Source organism: Bactrocera oleae, chromosome X (assembly GCF_042242935.1).
Source record: "Bactrocera oleae isolate idBacOlea1 chromosome X, idBacOlea1, whole genome shotgun sequence".
NCBI lineage: Eukaryota > Metazoa > Arthropoda > Insecta > Diptera > Tephritidae > Bactrocera > Bactrocera oleae.
The window spans coordinates 25080994-25100852 of record NC_091541.1 but is presented as its reverse complement, the minus strand read 5'-3'; the positions used below and the strand labels follow the sequence as shown (position 1 = coordinate 25100852).

At 41.2% G+C, this 19859-nt stretch overlaps 1 pseudogene; it reads left to right on the top strand.

Moving 5' to 3' along the window:
• Positions 1-18554, top strand: part of LOC138858117 (uncharacterized) — a 28277-nt pseudogene extending 9723 nt beyond the window's left edge.
• The last annotated feature ends 1305 nt before the right edge of the window (positions 18555-19859 follow it).

The following is a 19859-nucleotide window of genomic DNA, read 5'->3' as shown; positions in this document are numbered from 1 at the left end:
ATTTAAATCTCCTTGAGTCTTTACTAGCTCTTTTGCACAGTTATCGAATCTGGACTTAGAAAGAAGTTTTCGGTATATACTTGTAGAGTATCCAGTGTAATACCGCTGTACTTGCAGTTCCGCAGTATTTTCTTCGGTGTCTGCAAAGTGCTCATCGGGAATGTCAACTGCTTCAACGGCATGTTGCTCGGAATGATCCAGAGAGTTAGATGATATCGTCATCTTCTTTGCAGTTTGAACCTTTAATATTAAATCTGCGTCTCAATATTTTCATTGAGATAAGACGAGCGACTATGAATAGAACATCATAGGACAATGGATGGGTATTAATCCCCTGGCTAGCCCTAATTTTATAAAAAGTTTTCTGGCACGTCTTGGGTTAATTTTCCTCATAATATAAATTTGACATCTTTGCGGTTATGGTTGTGATAAACCTTAAAAGGCAATGGGCATTTATATTATTAGGAACCTCGAAATGAACTTCAGGTGATCCTTTAGCCTATCATACTTGGCCGAAGAGTTTCGCCAAATGGGACACTTGAACGGATCATTGCTGTTGAGCACCTTACAGTCAAACTCATCGAACAAGTCGGTCATGCGCTTCACAAACATTTCTGTCGCTTTGGCGCATTTCAATATATATTCATCCGTTCCCAATAATCCCTGCCTGACTGCCATGTCGATGCCAGCTGCTATTGAATTGCTGAACCCTTGTGTAGCTCTGGAAACGCTCATTTTCTCGAAATTATTTGGATATATGTGGGAGGATGTCAACTTCGGACATATTTTAAAATTATGACTCTAACTATCGATAGCATGCAGCTTCCTTACAACTTTGAAGCTAGCTATGCCATCGATAGTTGTTAAGTCGTACCTAAATAAATTATTCCTAACCGACTTAATCAAATGGCAATACTCATATAGGCAATGCACTTTTTTGACATTGATTATAAAATATGGTCTGAATTTCTTTAACATTTAAATTTTCTTATAATCGGACATTCACTGGATCTTCATTATATATGATCGCTTTTACATTGAGTCCTATCATTTCCAAGACTTCAATGTTTTTTCTTTTTAATTTTTTCTAAATCTACTGCAGGCAGCCCTTCTTTTGCCACAAAATAGGAAATTACCAACAAAATTTATTGCATCCTCAGTAGCATTTTTGGATGCAATAATTGCCCTTTTCTCTAAGTCTGATAGTTTTTCTTTGACATACATTGCGTGGATTTTGCTTATGAGCTTTCTGCTGAGCGCAAGATTCGCGGTCACATTTTGAGGAATCGAGAGTGAAGAAAACATTGTGTGGCTTCTGCTTCACTTCGAAATTCTTCCCTATGTGTTTACTGTATGAATAATTACGTTTAATAGTTTGAAGGAGTCTGTATGAAGAAAAGCTGCTACAACTACCTACAGTTTCATAAAAAATTATGCCGGAAAAACTCTTTCCTTAACTTTATTATTTGTGACGCAATTCACATCAAAATGACCGTCACAAATAAATAACATTTTACGGTCGGAGTATGATGTACTTATTTTTAAACTAAAACCCAGTTGTTGAATGCAATCTCATTATCAGGGAATGAAAAAAATTTTTTTTTTCATCCGATGGACATCCTTCAACACAGCAGGTTTCGTCGTTATTCTTCCTTATCGAAAATTGTACTTTTATGTTATTATAAATGTAATATATGCATAAATTTAATTTACATTTATAATAATATAATATATTTCTAATAATAATTTGTTATGTTTGGTGGTTTTGCCATATTATGTGAATAGACAAAATGTCATTCGAAAGAAATACCCCCAACAGCAAACAAAACCACACACACATACATACCTATGGACTTACATACATAAGTATATGCATATTCACCCCAGCAATATCACCAAATATTTACATGTACATATTTAAATTTGTAACTTACCAAGATTTCATGTTGGAACAGCTCCATGTTTTAATCTTTTAGCCCCCAATGCATAGTTCTCAAAATGCATAGAACAAACAAAAATGTTTGATGGGGGTATTGTACTTCCTTCGAAGCCTAAATTTCGGCACCACTTTAGTGCAATTTGTTAATTCTTCGGCCAATTGAACAAATTGCACTTTTTGTTGTCGTTTTTACACTCGCGCACACAAAACATAGCGGCATTTTTAAATGTTTTAAAATATTTATTTTAAACTTACTTTAAATTTCAAGTACGCTCAATAAGAACTTTTCTTTACATCTACTGTTTGAATTTTTGTTTCTCTCTTTTGCTATATCTTTTTCTCTATTACCGCACTTACCCAATTTGAATATTATCTCCGTTGAGATACAGCAGCGAAATTTCTAGAAAGACTGTTGAAACCCTGCATAATAGGCGCCAAAAACAATGTTGGAGGCTTATCAGAGCGACAACATGGCTTCAGACCAACGGTCGCTATCGGAGCCGTTGAAGACGTCGTGCGCAGCGTGGAGGAAGTTCACCAAAAGAACAACTTCTCGACGCTAATAGTCCTCTTGGCAACAATAGACAAAAGAAATACATTCAATAGCGCAAAATGGATATATATGATAGATGCACTAGAAAGCCGATTCAAAACGCCCCGCTATTTAGTAAATATGATAAGAAGCTATCTTAAAGACAGGGAACTGTTATATGATCCAAGTGTCGCCCCGCAAAGAAAGGAAATCACCTCCGAAGCAGCGCGGATCCATACTTGGACCAGAAAAAATACGAGCTGATCCTGCTCACTAGGAAGCACATCCCGCTGGAGGTGAACATGAAAGTTCATTTAGAAACCATACAAACGACGAAAAACCTAAAATACCTAAGTACAAGAATGGACAACAAACTGACGTACTGGGCTCAAATTTGGCATGCTGCTCAAAAGTCAGCCAATATAACCATGTCGCTTTCAAGACTTATGGCAAAAAACGGAGATTCGCTTGCAAACAGAAGGAAACTGCTCATGGACACAACACAGTCAGTGCTATTATATGGGAGTGAACTGTGGGCCGATACATTAAAGGTAAAACATAGACGGAAAGTACTTGCTGAGGTGCAGAGAACATCAGCCCTGAGAGTCGCCTCGGCTTACAGAACTGTGTCCGAATTCGCAGTGCTAGTGATAAGCGGCGTCATCCCAATAGATCTACTCGCAAAGGAGAGAAGACAACTCTGGTTATGGAAGAAAGATGGAACGAAAATGCATATGCAAACAAGACAACAAGCAAGGAAGCAAACACTCTTTGGCAAGATCGGTGGACAAGGGAGCGCAAAGGAAGATAGACCGCCAAATTGATCAAAGATATAGAGCTATCGCACAGTAGAAAACATGGCGAGGTGAACTACTACCTAACACAGATGCTTCTTTAATTGCCATCGATGGAATGAAGCTCGGAGAACTTTAGAGAACAAAGTTGGAGAACTAAACACGGAAAACCTAATAGTGAAAATGATAACTAACTGCGAAAACCGGCAGCAAATTGCCTCACTCGTGGAGCATGTGCTACGCATCAAGAAAAGGGACATGGACGCGGACCCTTCGAACAATTCCACTCAATATAAGACAGTCAGCCTAATGCTGAATAAAAAACAGCAGGTCGGAGTAGAAACCCGCTATGGGTCCATCTTGGTTCCTTTTTGACGTGGTGTAATTTAATTTTCGAATTTGCGTATTTCCGATGTTCCTTTTTAATAATTTACATTTTAGCACAGCTAACATTTGCGACCTCTCTTTTTACTAACATTCTCTGTCGAAGCTAGTTAAATTCCCATTTACCAAATCCCAATTAGTTGAAAACAGAAAACAAGGGCCTACGACGCACATACCAAGCACCCCATATATGTTGGTCCCTCCCCCCGGTTAGCTATAGCTAGATAACTTATCATTATAAAGTTTAGTAAAGACTCACCCCTTTCGTTGGTCACGCTACCCCTTACTGTGTGGTGCGTAGTAGCCTATGGCAACCTTCGGAGTTCTACTGGTGGTGCCTCCAATCATGAGGCATGTAACAGGGTGCATGGAGTATTTTCTCTTCATTGCCACCAGAGTCAGGTCATCTGAGGAGAAATGTAGGTCAATATATGAATGCATACTTTTTCTTACCAGTATCATACATCGTTTATTGCAACGGGACGAATGTGTAGTATGACGACGACTTTAGTCCAGCTACCATGTTTCTCCAGGCTATCCATGGTTCCTGAACTATTGCTGCAGAGGCGACCTTGTTTTATGCAGGTTTATTTGAAGATCCTTCACTGTTGAGATCAGGCTTCTTTTCGGGGTTGGGTTGAATCTCTGGGTCATCAACTTCTGCGTCTTTGAGCTAAAAGGTGGTTTCAGGATCTCTCCTAGATCACCTGGTAACAGCCCCTTCTCCCACCGATGTTTGGGCTAATATACCCCCACTTTTTTTTCAATATCCCTCTATATTAAGATTAATTTTCAGGGAACCGCTACCCCCTAGCGTTTTTTATCTACCGCTAGGTACCTCATTGGCAATGGCAGATGTAGCTGTACATCTCCCTCTTTCAGTGTCGTATGCAAAGAAAAGTTACCAGGAAAAGAGGAATGAATATATACCCCTGCCTTACCTAGACGCCGTCTGCACGCACATTTCTTTCGCAATGATTCAAGAAAGGCTGTTACACTCAATAGCGAGCGAGAACACGATTTTGAACGATTTTTTTTCCAAAATTCGATGAAATCGATGAGGACGATCTCTCTTCCCATCAAGACGGTGCGCCGCCTCGTGTTTCACTCCTAAACGTGGACACATTGCGTGCAAAGTTTGACAAATCGTTTATTTCTAGAAATAGCCCAGTCAAATGGCCGGCAGTTCATGCGAATTAACGTCTCTAGAAATTTTTTTATCTGGGGGATGTTAAATCAAAGGCCAACTAACCAGAAACGCTCGAGGAGCTCGAAGACAACATTCAGCGCACTGTAGTCGAAACACTGCACCGGGTCATCGAAAATTGGCGTAAACGGCTGGATATATGCAAATAAAGCAGTGGTGCCTATTGGGCCTACATTTTTTTCAAATCATAAATGGCATAACATTATCTGCATAACTGAAAGAACAGAACCCATATTAACCAAATTTTAGTATTTTATTTACTTTTAACATCACTTCGTTTTTATTGGTAGACCCTTTTTAATTTTTAATGTATTATTTTCTGGTAAATTTTAATTTCTTTAGTCTTTATTTTTTTAAGGCTGAAAGGAGTTATAGAAACTAAGAATGAAAAATAAAAAACGCATGTAAGAATCATGCAAAATCCTTCCTTTGTAGTTTCTTTGCGAATTGCAGGCATCTTGACGTGGTGCAGGAGCTTAAGTCGCATGTCATTTTCGGCTTCTCCCATCCGGCGTGAGAGGTACTGTAAAGCACTCCTCAGGAGTGTTGCCAAAGGCGTCAACCTATGTGCGACGGCTAAGAGCTTTCACTTCCGAATCCGGGGGGTTATGCGAGTTCTGTGTCTGTTGAATGATTTGCAGCCAGGAGGTTAACTCGTCTGTACTCAAATGGAGTCTTCCGAACACCGGGCCACTTGAGAAGTAACGGTGGTCTTACCATGTCGTGGGACTCAGATGAGGCGGACCTTTGTTTTGCTTTTGAAAATGAATCGATGATCCAAGGGTTGAAAAAAACAGATAGATAGCCCGAAAGAAATAACATAAAACCGACAATAGCAGCTCCTGCACAGATACGAACAGCCCAGGAACTAGGAACCTTTCTGAACGCCATATCGATAGAGGCGCGTGGGTTATTTGAGAAATATGAAAGAGATGATGACAACATGCCTTCATGCAGCGCCAATTTTCGGGCGAGAACTACTGCGGCCGAAAATGGGAGCGAAAACTCCTCCAGCAAGGTCAGCTGCTCGGAATCGGGCATGTACCGGGGTGCGCACAAAAAGTTGAAGAATGGGGAAGGAAAATTGCACACTCTGCAAACAGCAGTTTATTCCGGTGGCCCTGATGAAACTCGCAGGATGGAAATGAGTGGAGTCAGCTTAATCTATTAAAGGCACCTCCAGGATTGAAAAACTCCAGAGGAAGCAGAGAAGCACTCTCCGAACAGGGTTAAGGACAGCATATATAATATTATGCATCTCCTACCTTAGAGAGACTGAAAGGTCTGCGTCCGTTCCTAAGGGAAGTAGTGGGATTGATTAACGCAACCCTGACTGAAAGGCGAGGCAGTCAAAAGTTCGGGACTACCAAATTCTTCCAGTGGTCGCACAAAAGCCAGTAGAGCTTCTAATTTATCGATAGTCAGACCACTCGATAGTTGAAAAAAATGTTATCGATAGAATCGAAAGTTGCTCTCCTTGAAATCTACTTACCTTTCGCTGGTTTAAGTCAAGATACCTTGGCTTTATACACTTCATTGTAATGTAACAATCTTTGAATTTATCTACAAAACAAAACATAAACAATGACAGAAAAGACCAAAAAAGAAATACATTTATATATAAAATTTTTCATTGTACTATGTCAACTGCTCTGCGAGTTGACGAATTATAAAAAGATAAATTTTTCACACATTTACTATTGTAATATAAGATAAAGAAATTTATACTTAAAATTCGTTTCGGTAGAGTACTTTATTCCTGAATTTTGGCTCAAAGGACCAAATGAACCAAAGAGCGAGCTGTAAAATAATATTTTACATATAGTAGGGGACTGTAATTGCGAGACACGTCATCGAGTGAGAACTATTTAACTCTGGTTATATTTCGGCCTGCCACTTTCTTCCCCAGATATATCCGCTCTTTTGTAAATTTGGGCAGTAGAAAAAGACGTCTATATTTTCACTACTGCTACCAAAGAAAGAACAAGTTACTTCATCTTATGCAAATACTCTCTGAAACATCTGTGCCCCTCTAGGAACTGCGTCATGTAAAAGTCTATTGCTTTCGTTCCACCCATGCTTCTACATTTCCCATTGGCTGATGTGTCCCAACGATTTTGCGATTCTTGTATGCTGGCTTGCTTTTCCGCCAGTGTTAGCTTCCTGTCTATACTTTTGTTTTTGTCATAGATCCCTGGTCCCCATACAGGCGCGACATACATCAAAATGGGCTAACCTTTTCCAGAAATGCTCTGCTCCCTTGTTTTGGTCCTCTTATGTTGGCCATGACTCTAGATAAGGCAACGTACACACGAGCGACTTTTTCGCACACTTTTTTTATATACCTATTTAGAGTCTCGCATCTATCATTAAACCAAGGTACTGTAGCGCTGATTGTGTTTTAATGTTATGCCTATCTATATTAGGAGAAATGTTCTCGAGTTTTTTCTACTTGTAATAAGCACTGCTTCCGGTTTTCGTTCGGCAAGTGAAGCATTGAACTCCTTAGCCACTGTTTTATCTTTTGTACCGTCTATACATAATCACAATGGGCCTTCTAAAGGCCTTAGTGTGTCGAATGACAGCCACTTTACCTACCTACTACATATGTACATATAATCTGGATGTGGTGCAGTTCTTTAACTACTATAGCTACTGCTATATCATCCGCATATCCAATTATCTGTGCTTCTTTGGGCAAATGGAGGCGTAGTATTCCATCATATAGTACATTCCATAAGAGTGCACCCAACCTTGGGGCACCCCATTAGTTACTCTATAATTCTTTGGCTCTTCATCCGTGTCATAGAGCAGTATCCTTTCAGACAAATAGCTCTTTATGATGCTCAGCAGATAGGTTAGTGTTCTTTTAGCCTATAGTGTGCGCAGTGTTCCTTCCTAAATGTGCAGGCAAGCCATGCGAGTTTGCTCTCGGGCTCGTCAGTAATCAGAATGAGGGCATTCAGACATCGGCCTGGTGAGTTGTGGACAGTAAATTGGAGGGTTCCGGATAAAGGCTAAGCCTATGTGTAAATGATGCGTGCTACAAATACATTCGGAAGGAGGAATTCCGAATGAATAATAAGTTGAGCGCAGTAGTAATAAGGCCCTATTAGCCAAAGACTACTGCTGCAAGCTCTCTCCGGTACTAGTACGGCCAAGCAGGTTGCTAGTGCTGCGGCTATAGAGGGAGTTCAGGCGCACGATAGGGGCGTGCTAACCTCTACGCAGGAGCTCCTGGAGGGGCTAAAGGAACCAAGGGGTGGAAAAGTGTAGAACGGCGAGGCTGAGGATCAGTTTCCCATGATACCGATTCTATAGTGCTAGCCAGCGTGGAAGTTGCCCAGGTGAACCTGCACCACGCAGCGGCCGCCTCAGCTATCATTGCAAGCAGATTCATATCGGATTACCTGGAAATCTTAATGATCCAGAAACCATGGGTTTATAAAGGTGGGGTCAGGGGCCTCAAAACAGAAGCAAATAAGGTAATCTTGGATCTCTATAGTGAGAGACCTAGAACCTGTATTCAAGTTCGTAACGATATTGATTTCTTCTGTATTTCAGAATTCCTAACGCAGGACCTTGTACCTGTGTAGTCCAAGAACAACGACGGTGGGACTTTGTCCTTTCCGGGGAGACATCGACAGCACCCCCAGTGGAGAGAACAAGCTGCGTCTTATCCAAGTGCAACTCGAACGCCCACCACACGGAATGGGGCAGCACATACTGCAACTGTCTCTCTTAGAATTTATTAATAGTAGTAATTTAGGTATTAAATATGTGGGTTGTGAACCCACGTTCGTTACAAGTAACAAAAGAAAGGTGCTAGACACGACTTTGGGTAACAAACTTACTGGACTGATCTCACAATGGAGGGTATCATCAAAACCCTCCTTGTCGCATCACAGAATCATAAGATTCGCACTAACAGTACAGATCAAGCAACTCTCTCCCAAACGTATTCATAGGAGCACAAATTGGGTTGCCTTTTGAGATGCGCTATTGTTGAATGTACGTACAGTGTGGCAGCTAGACAGAAGTGCTACAGATTGACTGCGCTTAATCAGTTCATCATAGATGCATTTCACTGCGGCTGTCCCCTAAAGACGATCACCAAAAAGCATAGCTGTCCTTGTACGAAGGAACAGTACAAAGCCAAGCGTACTGAGAACTGGAGAGTATAAATGCCCTAAATATTTCTAATAAAGAGATTAGGTCTGCGAAACAGCAGAGTTGTAGACAATTCTGTGAATTCCTCAGCACTGTAGGCAGCAAGGCGGCACCGGGCTCTGTCCGGAGGCAAGACTGACACAGTATTAGCTATTAAAAGATCTGATGGGACCCATACGACCAGTGCAAAAGAAAGAGATACGGTATTTACGCATTTCCTGGAGATAGTTCGGGAAGAAAAATGTATAGTCGTATTCGAATACAAACCAGCCAGTAGGCTATGGCTTCTTTCTCAAAATATAACTCTCCAGGGGCGGATGGTCTTTTCAGCACTTCTGCAACAAGGAGAGCAAGTCCTCTGCCCCAACTTGTTCGGCTGGTGAGAGATAGTCTAACGTTGGCGTATATCCCGAAATCATGGCGGACAGCAAAAGTCATCTTTATACCCAAAGAAGAAGGAAGGGACTATTCGGTGGCGAAATCCTTTAGGCCAGTTAATCTCACTTCCTTCCTACTAAAGAGTATGGAAAAGATCATAGATTACGAAAAAAGATAGAAGGCGCTCAAGGTTGCACCCCTACATGCGAATCATCATGCTTACAGAGCAGGTGGGTCAAATAATACTGTTCTGTACCAGTGAACTTCGGAAATCCACAGTTCACTGTAGGGTGGAGAGGTAATGCTATGCACCTTCTAAGACATCGAAAGTGCTTTTGACTATACGTCTCACGAAAGTGTTACAAGAGTACTGGAGAAAAGGAATGTGGAAGCACTAGGGTAGGTGAACCCCCAGTAGGGGATCCTAGGATTCGTATCTGATAGACAAGAGGTTGCCCACAGGGTGGAGTGCGATCCCCCTATAATTTAGCCTAGTCGTGGATGACCTCACCGAACTGCTAACCAACAATGGGATCCGCTGTCTAGGAGATGCTATATAAGCCAAAGGCAAATTTGAGGACACTCTCGGTGATATTGTGCAAAGGGGATTAAGCCTGGCAAAAGGATGGCGCAGTGGGTTTCGATTGAATGTCAACTCGTCGAAAACGACTATTGCCCGTTCATTCCATTATCCCTTGGCTGCAGAGAGTTAGAGATGACTTAAGTGGTCAAATATCTGGGTATACTGGATTCCATTACTCGCTGGATTTGACCATAGTCAAAGCTACAAAAGCACTCATGGTGAGCAATCGTCTTGCCGGAAGATCCTGGGGCTGCAAGCCGAGGATTATCAGATGGATGTACACCATGATCGTGAGACCGATTATTACGTAGTTTTCCGTTTTTATCAGCATCATCCAAGCAGAGGTGTTTGCTATAAGTCAGTGTGTAGAGCAAAACCTCCAACGCAACTATCATTATTTTCAAACGTGTTCTTTGTCTCGGTGTTCAGAAGGATAGCGTCTAGCAGAGCGAATGCTTTAAACAGTGTACTACTTCTCTGGTTAGTGCTTCTGCTTCCCCATTCCATTGCTCATGAATTAAAGTTCCCCGCAATTATGTTTGGTGTAGTTGTCGTTGCATGTCGGTATGTAGCAGCTAAAAAAAAAATTCCTCATATTTTTACTCTTGCACCTTTTCAGCTAGTGGTTTGTCTTAAAACACTTTGTCTTCACATGCTCATATTGCAAGCTTTTTACTTGTCAGTGTCTTTATTTTTGTATTGTCCACAAATTATTGTTGCGTCGGAAGGCGCTGACTACTCTAAAGGCACTCAACGATATACTGATCCAGCTTTTCGCCATGAATCTTGGGTGTCCAGAGCGTCTGCTCAGATGAATATTCCGTAAGTCACCACTGATGTGACTGCTGATGACAGTAGTAGTCTCCGATTCTGCTTTGGACCCCCAACATTCGGCATCAGTCGTGCTAAAGTAGCTCTTACTGCCGATGCTTTGTTGGTCACATGTTCCACTTGTTGCTTGAAGTTGAGTCGGGCATCAAGCATCACTCCCAGATATCGGATATAAGGTTTTGATGTGATTTCTTGGTCTCCGAATTTTAGCTTGATTGTTTTTACCACTTTTCTGCTAGTAATAAAACAGCCTCTGTCTTCTGTTTAGCCAGTTGAAGGTTCACTGTATCCATCCACCGGTTAAGTCGCTCCAAGGTGATGTGAAACATATGGTGAATCTCATCAAGAAGATTCGCGGCGATCACTACGGCTACATCGTTCGCATATGCTACGAGTTTGACGCTTCTTAGTAGTTTCAATCTTAGTAGCTCATGGTACATGATTTTCCATAGAAGTGGACCAAGTACTGATCCTTGGGGTACACCTCCAGTAATATCGTACTCCTTGGGACCATTCTTCCTGTCGTATTTTTGAACTCTATCTTTAAAGTAGCTGGACACTAGCCAGTTCCCAGTTGGCAGAGTTGAAGGTGTTTCCGATATCTAAAGCGGCCACCAAGCAATACCTTTTTATACAACCCTTCCACCTTGTCCTGGGATTGCCTCCTTGGCCGTTTTAACAACCAGATTGATTGCGCCCAGGGTTGATTGTTCTTTTCGGAAAATATGCTGGTTGTTTGCTAGGGGTGGAGCGACAACAACTTCAATTCTCTGGTGAATGATACGTTCGAATATCTTACCCGCTGTGTCTAACATGCAAAGTAGATGGTGAGTTGACGGGTTTTCTGGTGGCTTTGCGAAGTAGCACCAGTCGTTGCTGTTTCCACTTCCGAGGAAAAGTCCATTCCTTCAGAGAACTATATAGAACTTTAAATTGCAATAAAACAACGATGGATTATTCGATTGACATGAATTTCATTTATCCGAAAGATAATCTTGTGGCATTACATTTTAAATATGATTTCTGGCATATGACCGCCACGGCTGGCTCGGATGTAGTCCAAATTGGACGTCCAATTTTCGATGACTTTTTCCAACATTTGTGGTCATATATCGGCAATAACATGGCGAATGTTATCTTCCAAATGGTTAAGCGTTTGTGGCTTATGCGCATAGACCAATGACTTTACATAACCCCAAAGAAAGTAGTCTAGCGGTGTTAAATAACAAGATCTTGGAGGCCAATTCACAAGTCCAAAACGTGATATTAGGCGGCAACCAAACGTGTCTTTCAATAAATCGATTGTAGCACGAGCTGTGTGACATGCTGCGCCGTCTTGTTCGAACCACAGCTCCTGAACATCATGGTTGTTCAACTCAGGAGTGAAAAAGATACCGAGCACCATGGACTGTAACGTTCCGGCCATTATCGTTTTTGAAGAAGTACGGCCCAATGATTCCACCAGCCCATAAAGCGCACCAAACAGTCAGTTTTTCTGGAATCTTGAGGATTAGCTTCACGCCAAATGCGGCAGTTTTGTTTGTTGACATAGCCATTCAACCAGAAGTGCACTTGACGATAAAATGAACGCAGTGCGCGATACGTATTCCGCACAGAACCATTATTTTTGAAATAAAATTTCACTATTTGCAAGCATTGTTCAGGCGTGAGTCTATTCATGATGAATTGCCAAACCAAACTGAGATTAAATCACTTGAAAGCTCTTAAATCGGTCGCCATCTTGAACAGTAATGCCAACTTAAAGTTCTATACCTCAAAAAACACCCGTCAGATGTTTTTAAGGCGATATTAGGGATTCGGTCCAATCCTGGCGCTTTGTTATTCCCGATGCGGTTACAAACTTTAATCTAATTTGCTCTCGTGACAGGTGAAATGTTATCCAGTTCGTCCTGTGTTAACACGTAGTTAAAGACGGGTTGTTGGGGAAACAGTGCAGCCACGATCTTCTGTAAGAGTTGAGGACACGTCGGTAACGGCATTGGCTGGTATTTCAAGTGTGTCATGACAACCTTGTAAGGTCTTTCCCATGAGGCCTTGTCCACCTTATTGATGAGCTTTTTCCAGCAGTTCTTCTTCTGATTTTTTGTACTCTGCGATCAGATCTGCCAAGTCGAGTCTTCCATAGCCACGTTGAGATAATCTTCTTTTTTTATAACACTCTTGGCGAAGAACGCTGATGTGATCGCTCCAGCAATGGATCTTTGATTATTACCACGTTTACGTGACATAGTATCGTCACAAGCTTCTTAGACTCTATTTATCAGGTCCTTAGCCTTTCTTTCTGCACATCCAGTGTTGATCAGGTTACCATCATTAGCTATTACTATTGTACTTGGGTCAACGGATTTCACCTTCCAACCAATGGTGTTGGATTGCTTTTTAGATCTTCTCGGGCTCTGGTCATGTGATATTTCGTAGAGAATCGCATTGTGGTTGCTGGCAGTGTGGATGTCCATCACTCTCCAGTTGCAGCTGCTTCTGGCGAGGCTGCTGCTGACAAAGGTGAGGTCTATAATAGAACTTGCATTTCCTTTGGTGTAGGTTGGCGTGTCACCACTGTTGAGAAAAATGCGGCTTTATGTATGAACAACAGGCTTTCTTCTCGAAATTTATATCACTGGGGGTGGATGGCATCCAGTACTTCTGCAACAGAGACGGCAAGCCTTACTGCCCTACCTTGTTGGGCTGATGAGACATACCTTTGCGATGGCGTATATTCCTGAACAATGAAGAATAGCATAGGTAATCTAAGGACTTAGCTCACCACACTTGAGGATTTCACAACTGGTCAACACACCACATCAACATCCACAAATGGATCGGCCGCGATCGGTCCGGCCTCTTCTTCGATACCACGATCATCCGGAAACGACGACTTTTTTTACGATTTTCTGCATTTTTTTTATTGGCCACAAAGAGTGTTCAAAAACATATTGTTGCAGTGACCAAACAAAAAGTGCAGTGAAATAACAACAAAAAAATAAATAAATCGCAGAACAAATACCAAATTGAGAAAGAAAAAAAATATAAATGTATATATGCAACAATGTGAATTTTTGATTAAGTATAAATGTTTATTATAAGAGTGAACAAAGTAGTGTGATTTCAAAAAATATATCTGCTCAGACAACTTAAACCGAATTGGGATTTGACGACTTAACGGCTCGACGACTAAACAACTGAGTGCCATCCTCTTGTCTCGACCGCTGCTTTCCGACCTGCCCTTTTGACGACTCATTTGACGACTTCTGGCGATTCTACGACTGATGGTGTTGTCACCCTTTTACATATATATAATTATATAATATTATATATTCTCGACTCATATGTAACCGTAACACAAAATAAAAAGTGCAGTTAACGAGCATAATTGAGAAAAGTCTCATCGTATATGTGTCCTAGTACATATGTACAGTTGCGTGCAAATAATCGGCATTTACGCATATTATATCGGCGACTTTGTTTTATCTATACGAAAATGAAGTGCAGTGTACAATGAAGAAAAAAAAAATAATAATAATAAAAAATAAAAACATTTTTTGGCAAAAAGAGTAAAAATGAATATTTGATATTACACAAATGTTCTAATACACTATATATAGAGGATCATGTATTTATTAATTTTTAACTTAAAAAAGTAAAAAAAAAATTATTAATAAACCTCCATTTTTTTTCATCGAAATGTGTGTTCTAGGGCGAACATTTGTTTATATGCATTTAATGAAAAGTAACAAGTCAGTAAAAGTAAAAGTTTATATTTAAATTTTAGTATTTCGTGTGGCCTCCTTTGTTTTGAATGACGCAAAAAATTAGATTTAACGTAGATTCAGCTAGCCTTTGTAACCGTTCTGTTCTGACCCGAGCTTATCCCAAGATTGACGAATCGCATTTGGGAGTTCGAGAACGCTGTTGTGTTGTTTCCCTTTCGCGTAGACTTTACCAGCAAGCATACCCTAAAGGTTCTCGATAGGGTTACAGGCCATGGCAGCGATTCGATTGTCTTAAAACATGTATGGATGCATTATCTTCCTGGAAAATGCATTTTTCTCAGGATAATTTTCATAAGTCACCAACACATGTTTTAATAACTCTGTGTAGATTTTGGAGTTCATTTTCGTTGTAATAAAGCAAATTGGCAATGCTCCAAAATACTAAAGGCTGCCCAAACCATTACAGTTCCTTCTCCAAAATTCTGCTTTAAATGTTTAATTAGATCATGCCAATAGCAGCTGTAAGAGTTCGGGCCGTCCAAATAAAACTTTTCTCGTCCTTAAAAATAACATATACATAACGCCATTCTTCACTCCAGGGCATTTATCTTCGGGCAAATTCAAATCGCTTTGACATATGAACATCAGTCAACTCCGGTTTTGAATTAAGTTGTGTCCACTTTATTGTGGGAACAGAGCTCAAAACTCGTGCGACATGTCTGGGAGTGACAGGAAGATCTAATTTGTCCTTGATTTGTCGAGATTTATTGTTGAGATTTATGAATTGTTATAGCAAATGCCGTGATGACTGGAACTTAAATGGCATTGCAGTCCCTGAATACGTCAAGTGTATGCGTTGAAACAAAATACGTTTTCGGCGAGTAGCTCCAGTGAGCACTTCCCAGTGCATTGATTTGACTCGCATTCTCTTCCCATCCACCAATGTTTGCTTCGTATTTAAATTTCGAATTAACAGAACTATCGCATTAATTTTAAGCTCCATTTTATATGGTGGCAAACCACTTACAATCAATTGTGTCAAAACTGTGATACAATTTTCTTTTACCAGCCATTCGATTCAATACATCGGTATTGATAAGTCCACAATCTTCAGTTGTGTAAACACAACTGACTTCAACATTCTATCTGATAAAATGGTTTAATTAATGTTTCCAAAAATATCATGTACTATGTTAGATTTAATACCTATAAAATTTTTTGAAATTTCTACTAAATCTTTACCAAACTGTCTGGCATTAGATTCAATTTAGAAATTGAACGAATTCCGACTTTGCGTGGAGTGCTCTCATATATTGAGTGATTAGTGAGTGAGTTTTGTATGATTAAATAACGGGAATTTTGCATAACTCGTAATTCAATTTTCAATCATTAGTGATCGTGATGCATGAGGAACAACGGACTATATTTGACTAAAATCTCCACATAATAATACAGTTTTTCCAGCAAACATCAATTTTTTTTTGTGAATAGTCGCATGAGTCTTTCAACAACGTATAAATACATTTCATCACTTGTAACGGACACATCGAAAGTTCATCAATAATGAATAATGTCGCCGAATTAATAAATCGGTACTGTATTTTCCATCAGATTTATAGGCAGTTTAAAAACATTATCAAGTGTCTATTCACTAATCAATAATGTGGAAGCAAATCCACTAAATGCAATTGGAAATACATCGAAGATTAAGGGAATTCAATTTACGAATTATAGCCGTTTGTGTGAATGTTTTCCCCCAACCAGACACAACACATTTGATCCTGTATCGTGATACTGAACTTCACGAATAACTTTATCAATAGCATTATACTGTTCATTATTTGCGCTATCATAAAGCTAATTAAATGAATACTTTTCTAAACAAGGATCAAAAATATCAAAATTAGGAAATTCTGGCATTATTGTAGGTGTAGAAAAATCAAGTGACGTACATGTAACATTATGTTTGAACAAAATATTCTCGATTACCAATAATGCTCTATTGAAAGAAACATCTAACTACAACCATTTGTAACGAAATCTTCGCATAAATTATCTCTAAATTCCATCCAAAGTGCTAATGCGTTTCCTAGAATCTAAAAGGCATAAATAATCGCAAACAAATTACGCATTTGTTTTGCTGAATTAAATGTATGTATGTAAAAAAAGTTCGGTTTTTATCTAAGAGATGATTGGCAAAATCCTCCGCTGAACCCTCCACGAGGGTGCCGACTGGGAATAGATACCACAGGTTCACGACGTGGGCAAGGGCGAGCTGGCAGCAGTTCGCCCCTGTTGTAGTAGTGAGGTATCTAGCTAAGGTCAGGCTTTCTATCTGGGTGTTCGGTACTCTTCAATAGTGCAGCATCCAGGTAGGAGGTCTTACCATGGTAGGAGGTATATAAAGAGCTGGATCAAGGTGTCATGCGACCCGTGCCGAAAATCAACCTGGCTGGGGGCCCTTAAATAGCCCAGACTTTCCCCTACACTCGTGGGTGCAAAAACCAAACCTTTTTAAATAAACACAACAAAAACAAAAAGGAGTCCGGACCTCCTTCAAAAGACTGAAGGGAGCGAGTTGTTCCCAAAGGAGAGCAGCATTTGGCACGAGCTCGACAACAGCCAAAGCGAGAACAGGAGCGAAGCTTGGTCCTGGAGCAAAGGCAAATACTAAAGGGGCAGAAGCCAAGGTTGGCGCAGGAGCGAAGCTTGGTCCTGGAGCAAAGGCAAATACTAAAGGGGCAGAAGCCAAGACTGGCACCAAGAAAGCAGCAGCGCTGGAGGCAGCCCATACCAACTCCTGTAGCCAAGGCTTGGCAGCTAAGTAGGAGAAGGAGGGAGACGCCAAAAGCGATGCTGCCAGTAGTGGGTCAGCCAGAGAATGGCCTTCCTTAAAGATTGACGACCCAGCAAAAGCGAAGTATGCAGAGAGGCGACGCGCTACATACCTGCTGAAGAAGGAGGAGCTGCAACCGCCAACCAATGAGGAGCTCACAAAGGAGCTCCAGGAATCCATTGATTGCGCGAGAGCTGTTCTACATAACTTCAAGCTAGAAGCGCCGGTAGTGGCAGCTAAAAGACAAAGGTCAGCTGAAGAGGCTAAGCCGTCAGCTAAGAGACCGAAAACTAAGGGCGTGACGCCCGCAAGATCTTTTGCTGATGTGGCCCGAAACCGCATTGTCATTGGGGTGCTAGATGAGGGTGACCCCGAAGGAAAAATCCCCAGAGCCCAATGGAAATGGGTGCAAGCCGCACTGACGAATTTGGCTTTGGAAGTGCTACTAAGCAATCCAGGTCCACCCCCGTCATGTGCGAATGCCGGATGGTATCAAGGGCAGATAAAGATAATAGCGTGTTACGACGAGAGATCGGTCCAGCTATATAAGGGAGCAATAGCAAAGGTAGGGGAGGTCTACCCCGGAGCCAAGTTAATAGCGGTAGACAGAAAAGACATCCCATCCAGACCGAGGGCAAGGGTAAGGATCCCGGCTACACCATCGCAGCCGGACCAAATAATGCAGCTCATAAGAGCCTGCAACCCGAATCTGCCAACTGGGGGATGGAGATTCGTCAAGGCCTTTCACGACCCCGCAGCGGAATTTGGTGTGGAGACGGAACGAGCCACAATGCAGATTCTGTTGCTTCTAACAAAAGAATCCGTAGAGCCGCTGGCGAAAAGTGGCGGAGAGATCAACTACGGATTCACAAAACTGAAGGAAAGTGAAGGTCATGACCTACAAGTCAGACGCCGATGCAGGAGAAAACTTGGCATCGGAATCAGGGTGCGAAGTCGAGGAAGATCCTGTGAAGTCCTCGAGCGACGCAGAGAACACAAATCAAGGTGAGTGTACCTCGGGGTCTGAGCTTGCGGACAGACTCTCTAAACTTTACACTGAGAGTGAGCTTTAAAGCGACTCTCATGATGATGCAGAGAAGACAATAACTAATGCGTATTCTCCAAATTATTCTACACCACAGCAAACTAGCGTCTCTAGCCCTAGTTAACCGCATGACAGAATAACGGCCTGACTTCGTCCTCATTCAGGAGCCATGGGTTAATGGAGGGCGTATTTAGGGTCTGAGGACACCGGAATATAATTTATACGCGAACGGTTGTGTAGGTAAGCCCAGGACATGTATATTGGCTAGCAAAAAGCTTAATGTCTTTTTATTACACAGTTACAGTAGTAACGACATTACAGTAGTAAGCTGGGAGACGACTGAGAAGAAATACCGGCTGGCATCATGCTACATGCCGTACGACGAGGTAGCAGTACCATCGCAGCTGTTCAAAGAGCTGGAACTTGACACCGAAGCATCCAAGTGTTCGATTATACTTGGGTGCGACTCCAATGCGTACCACACACTATGGGGACGCACGGATATTAATGAAAGGGGTGAGTTGCTCTTTAATTATTTAATAGGAAGTAAGCTTTTGCTATGTAACAAAGGTAGTACGCCAAAATTTATAACCAGAAACCGACAGGAAGTATTAGATATAACACTGGTATCGGAAGAACTGGTGGATAAAATAACACATTGGAGGGTATTGGAGGAACATTCCTTCTCAGATCACTGCTACATTGAGTGTATAATTGAAGAAAATGTAGTTAGGGAAGAGAAATTTAGGAATCATAGGAAAACGAACTGGCAGATGCACATGAAGGAGCTAAAAAAGCGTATTCCTATGATTCCACCATTTCAATCGGAAAAGAAAAAGGACCTAGACATCCTCGTTAAACAATTCACAGATTCTTGTCGTCAAGCACTAGAAGTAGCTTGTCCATTAACGTACAGTAGGGGAAGAATTAGACCTCCTTAGTGAAGCAATTCAATCTCGCAAAATTATCCCAAAAAGATATAGAGTGGGATAACTATCATAACCACCTACGGACATATAAAAAGGAGGTAAGAAAAGCAAAAAGAAATTCAAACATATAATGGAGAGTGAAGTGGGCTCAGAGTCTCCTCCGCTAGACATAGTGTCAGATAGCAATGTTTATTGGGCAATAGGCAGCCTCAAGCCTTATAAAACGCCGGGACCAGACGGACCATTCCCGGCTCAGTTACAGCAGTCCCTGAGCTACACAATAAACTGGTTAACAACCATGTTTAGAGGAGCACTGAAATTAAACTATATTCCCTCGATATGGAGGGAAGTCAAGGTGATATATATACCAAAGGCTGACAAAAGCTCACACATTAATCCAAAGGATTTTAGACCAATTAGTCTTTCATCATTTCTTTTAAAAACGCTGGAGAGACTAATAGAAATACATATAAGGGACACACTAAACCCAGGAAAAATGG